The following is a 6,376-nucleotide window of genomic DNA, read 5'->3' on the forward strand; positions in this document are numbered from 1 at the left end:
AGCTTACTTTAAACAGTCTATGATTATCCATGGTCAACATTTAAATAAATTATTACTTACCACATTCTGTTGTTAATGCTAGTTTAACAGTCACACTAACATGACATGAATGAGGGGAAATACAACTAGAATAGCCTACTATTGACTATCTATGCAACATTTTCACCACAGTTCCTTTTCCATTCCAAATAGTCACCATTGCCATTTAGCGTATAATGGTGAAAATAGTAATAGTAGTGAAGGTTTGACCAACCTGCTCTGTGTAGTTTGACAATTGGTTGTAAAACCATATCCAGTAGTCGGCGTTGGCGGTCAGTTTCTTGCTTGATGTGAAAAGCTTCATCCTCGTACTCTGTTAGAATTCTTCCAACAATCCCAAATATCTCTTCAGCAGCAGCAGATAGTCTCTGATTGACCAAGGACTTCAATGTTTGTAGTAAAGCCATAACTCAAAACCGGCCCAAACAAACTGATACTAGATCTATTTTTAAAGAGCGAAATCTAAAGTACTAAAGTTTAAAGTAGAACCAACACGAAATGCTTCAGCTAGTGTAGAAAGGAGAAGTTCAGCTCTTAACAACTAGCAGAGTTTAAAGTGACTCCAAGCAGAATAAACTCTTGTTAAATACTAACAGAGGGCCCTGATGGTCCAATCAGAGTGAGGGGGCGGGACACAAAACTGGCCAATCACTGCTCCCAGGCAATTCAATGAGTTTTATATCAAACATTAAGCAAATGAAACATTATATCAGATTCAGCAAAACAAATAAAAATAAAGTAAAAGCTGCATTATGTAACTTTTCTATTCTATCTAATGGAACACATTTAAATAAATTAAATGTCAGTGTAGAATAATAATGACACAATCTCAAAAGGCAGCAGCAAACAGGCATGCATGTTTTTAGCTGTGATAAAAAGAACAGAGTTGTTGCAGAGCTGCAGTTTCCAGGGAGAGTTCCAGATATTATGTTACTCTGAATGCTATGTTTTAATTCTAGGGTCATAAAGCAAACCTTTACCAGGTGACCTTGTATAAACGGGTGGCACCTACGCAAGACTAAAGACTTGAGTCGCAGCGTTCTGAATGAGCTGCAATCACCTGGTATATTTTTAGGGACATCAGTAAAACACTGGTACAGTAGTCAAGACTAGCCTACTATTGGACATTTTTGTAGATTCCGGTTGGATATAAATCATATAATTTGACTTTGACGGTGCTAATGTGGCTGGTTAAAGTTCTGAGGCCATGACTACAACAAGGTTTGAAGCTAAGCGCCTAACTTTTAATCCATTTTCCTTGACTTCAAAACAAGTAGGCCTACTTTAGTTTTGCCTTTGTTTATTTGGTTAACTTATATCCAATTTGGTATATCCAAAATGGATTAGTTCAATGCATGTTCTCAGTGTTTCTATTGTACATGGCATAGTAGATTTGTGTGTCGAGAAAAAGGAACTTACTTATAGAACAATAGAGCAAAATATAATTCATCATTTTTTTATCATATAATATGTAAAAGACAGCCCTCTCCACAAGTGCAGCAAAGCATTATGGTAATTGTAGTAATCCACCAGTGTCCATGACTAAATTATTTAAATGCAAATGATTCCCAATCCTAGTATATACATGTTCCCAATTATGAGTACAGCCTTTGCCACAAACTGTACACATAAAGGGTTTTTCCCCTGTATGGGTCATCATGTGTACTTTTAAATTTCCCTTTAGGCTACATTCTTTGCCACAAACTGTACACGTAAAGGGCTTTTCCCCTGAATGAATCATTGTGTGCGTCTTCAGATGTCCCTTCTGATGAAACATTTTGCCACAATCTGCACAACTAAAACATTCCTTACCTGTGTGACTCTTCATGGAGTGACTTTCTTTTGGTGATTTGAGGTCATGGAGCAGCTTGTTGCTCAAAGACAAACACTTTCATTCCTTGTGTATTGTGTGATTTCAGTGTGTTTAAACCAGACTGGTCATCCATGGTCTCATCCCACTCATCACTCTCTTCAGTGATGTCAGATTCAGAACAGTGTGAAGAGAGGAGCTGATCATCACTAGTTGGTTGTCAGTGGTGGAAAAAGTACAAAAATATTTTACTTAAGTAGAAGTACTGATTCTCTACTTGAAAATTACTTAAGTAAAAGTACAAAGTACCCATTAAGAAAGTTACTTAAGTAAAAGTATAAAAGTACCTCAAATTAAATGTACTTAAGTACAAAAAGTACCCGGTGTAAAAATGTACTTAAGTATAAAAGTAAAAATTACAAAGTACAAGTAAAAAGTACAAGTAAAAAGTACAACATGCTTTTCAAAATGCCTACAAAGAAATTAAGTCCAAAAGTGGCTTTATTTCAACACTCGTCTCGAAACTGGCCATTCATTATCATTGAAATACATTATGATAATATGCTAGTCCAAACAACACATAGAACAGTTATACAATTGCACCACTAGTTCATGAATATGGCAATTTAATTGGTGTGGAATGTGGACAAACACTGATTCTCATTGTTATACCTGTATCAGCAGGTCATTATACAAATGATAAAATAAAGTATAGTACATCATGTTTAATGTAAGCTGGAATAAACTGCTGATAATTGACATTGTCAACATAATGCATTTTCTGAAGAAAAAAGCCCTTATCATTTAACAGCTTTTTTCCTCTTGAAGACACATCTTTTAGATTGCAATTCATACTAAAGCCCTTTTCACAAACTGTACACATAAAGGGCCTTTCTCCTGTATGAGTCATGTGTATTTTTAGATCAGTCATTCGAGAAAAGCCCATGACACAAAATGTACATGTAAAGGGCTCCTAGCCTGTATGAGTCATCATGTGTATTTTTAATTGGCCATTATGAGTTGAAAATTGATTAAAATAATTGATAATGTATATAGCTGGACTAAACTGAATAATTTACATTACGTGTCAACATAATGCCTTATTTGAAGAAGAAAAAACACTCATCATTTAACAGCTTTTTCCACTTTAAGACACGTCTTCATGTGTATTTTTAATTGCCTATTCTGAGTATACCCTTTGCCGCAAACTGTACACGTAAAGGGCCTTTCCCCTGTATGGGTCCTCATGTGTCTTGTTAGATCATTCGTTTGACTACAGCCCTTGCCACAAACTGTACATGTAAAGGGCTTTTCCCCTGTATGAGTCCTCATGTGTCTTGTTAGATCACACGTTTGACTAAAGCCTTTTTCACAAACTGTACACGTAAAGGGCTTTTCCCCTGTATGAGTCAACATGTGCATTTTTAATGCCCCATTATGAATACAGCCCTTGCCACAAACTGTACACGTAAAGGGCCATTCCCCTGTATGAGTCATCATGTGTCTTGCTAGATCACACGTTTGACTAAAGCCTTTTTCACAAACTGTACACGTAAAGGGCTTTTCCCCTGTGTGAGTCAACATGTGTCGTTTTAGACTACCCCTTTGATTAAAGCCTTTGTCACAAACTGTACAAACAAATGGCATTTCCCCTGAATGAATCATTGTGTGCGACTTCAGATGTCCCTTCTGATGAAACATTTCGCCACAATCTGCACAACTAAAACATTCCTTACCTGTGTGACTCTTCATGGAGTGACTTTATTTTGGTGATTTGAGGTCATGGAGCAGCTTGTTGCTCAAAGACAAACGCTTTCCTCCCATGTGTTGTGTATTGTGAGATTTCTGTGTGTTTAAACCAGACTGGTCACCCGTGGTCTCATCCCACTCATCACTGTCTTCAGTGATGTCAGATTCAGAACAGTGTGAAGAGAGGAGCTGATCATCACTAGTTGGTTGTGATGGTCCACAGTCCTCTACATCAGCTTGTGTTTGCATGCTTTTAGATGAGGTGCTGGCTACAGGTTCTGTTAGCATGTTTTCATCATCTTCATGTTTCACAAATAGTAATGTCTCTGTTGATCCACCATCCTCCTCTGATCTTTGAAGTGGCTCATCGTGTTCCCCTTTAATCTGTGGATACTCTGGTTCCTTTTTGATCAGACTGGAGGTTCTCTCCTCCTGTTCTCCTTTAATCTGTAGAGACTCTGGTTCATCTTTGATAAGACTGGAGGTTCTCTCCTCCTGTTCTCCTTTAATCTGTGGATACTCTGGTTCCTCTTTGATCAGACTGGAGGTTCTCTCCTCCTGTTCTCCTTTAATCTGTGGAGACTCTGGTTCATCTTTGATAAGACTGGAGGTTCTCTCCTGCTGCTGCTCAGGGAATACCTCCTCTTTACACACAACGGGTGTATGGAGTCTAGACAGAAGATACAGAGGAGAAACACATCGTTACATTTTAAACTCTTGCTGTTAGTTCCATAAATTATCATTTGCTATACAACCCTATTGCTATCAGATTGTGTTGTTTGTTGTGCAACACGTTTAATGAGTTAGCTTACTTTAAACAGTCTATGATTATCCATGGTCAACATTTAAATAAAGTATTACTTACCACTTGATTCTGTTGTTAATGCTAGTTTAGCAGTCACAATAACATGAATGGGGGAAAAACTAGAATACTATTGACTATCTAGGAAACATTTTCACCACAGTTCCTCTTCCATTCCAAATAGTCACCATTGCCATTTAGCTTATAATGGTGAAACTAGTAATAGTAATAGTAGTGAAGGTTTGACCAACCTGCTCTGTGTAGTTTGACAATTGGTTGTAAAACCAAATCCAGTAGTCTGCGTTGGCGGTCAGTTTCTTGCTTGATGTGAAAAGCTTCATCCTCGTACTCTGTTAGAATTCTTCCAACAATCCCAAATATCTCTTCAGCAGCAGCAGATAGTCTCTGATTGACCAAGGACTTCAATGTTTGTAGTAAAGCCATAACTCAAAACCGGCCCAAACAAACTGATACTAGATCTATTTTTAAAGAGTGAAAATCTAAAGTACTAAAGTTTAAAGTAGAACCAACACGAAATGCTTCAGCTAGTGTAGAAAGGAGAAGTTCAGCTCTTAACAACTAGCAGAGTTTAAAGTGACTCCAAGCAGAATAAACTCTTGTTAAATACTAACAGAGGGCCCTGATGGTCCAATCAGAGTGAGGGGGCGGGACACAAAACTGGCCAATCACTGCTCCCAGGCAATTCAATGAGTTTTATATCAAACATTAAGCAAATTAAACATTATATCAGATTCAGTAAAACAAATAAAAATAAAGTAAAAGCTGCATTATGTAACTTTTCTATTCTATCTAATGGAACACATTTAAATAAATTAAATGTCAGTGTAGAATAATAATGACACAATCTCAATGAAAGGCAGCAGCAAACAGGCATGCATGTTTTTAGCTGTGATAAAAAGAACAGAGTTGTTGCAGAGCTGCAGTTTTCAGGGAGAGTTCCAGATATGTTACTCTGAATACTATGTTTTAATTCTAGGGTCATAAAGCAAACCTTTACCAGGTGACCTTAGAGGTATGAACGGGTGGCACCTACGCAAGACTAAAGACTTGAGTCGCAGCGTTCTGAATGAGCTGCAATCACCTGGTATATTTTTAGGGACATCAGTAAAACACTGGTACAGTAGTCAAGACAAGCCTACTATTGGACATTTTTGTAGATTCCGGTTGGATATAAATCATATAATCTGACTTTGACGGTGCTAATGTGGCTGGTTAAAGTTCTGAGGCCATGACTACAACAAGGTTTGAAGCTAAGCGCCTAACTTTTAATCCATTGTCCTTGACTTCAAAACAAGTAGGCCTACTTTAGTTTTGCCTTTGTTTATTTGGTTAACTTATATCCAATTTGGTATATCCAAAATGGATTAGTTCAATGCATGTTCTCAGTGTTTCTATTGTAAATGGCATAGTAGATTTGTGTGTCGAGAAAAAGGAACTTACTTATAGAACAATAGAGCAAAATATAATTCATCATTTTTTTATCATATAATATGTAAAAGACAGCCCTCTCCACAAGTGCAGCAAAGCATTATGGTAATTGTAGTAATCCACCAGTGTCCATGACTAAATTATTTAAATGCAAATGATTCCCAATCCTAGTATATACATGTTCCACTCCATTCACACAATACTGTAGGAGTAGGCTATATGCAATCTACTTATCACACTAAAAGGATCACATGCAAATTGGTTGGTCGATCCATTCAGCAATAGGGTTACACACCCTAACCCATTATCACCTGTCCATTAACAATGGGATGGGACAGACATGCTCCTAAACATTCCACAACATTCACAACCCATTTATTCTAACACGGTAGATAAAGGTGGAATTCCTGTATCCTACGACTAGAAATAATAATGCACAATAAAAATAAAATATAATTGTCATACCAATTGTCAGATAACATATCAACTCACGTCCACAACTACTATTATTTTGTCATAGTTTTAAC

This window comes from Protomyctophum bolini (genome assembly GCF_963924005.1).
Source record: "Protomyctophum bolini genome assembly, chromosome: 17".
NCBI classification, from domain to species: Eukaryota; Metazoa; Chordata; class Actinopteri; order Myctophiformes; family Myctophidae; genus Protomyctophum; species Protomyctophum bolini.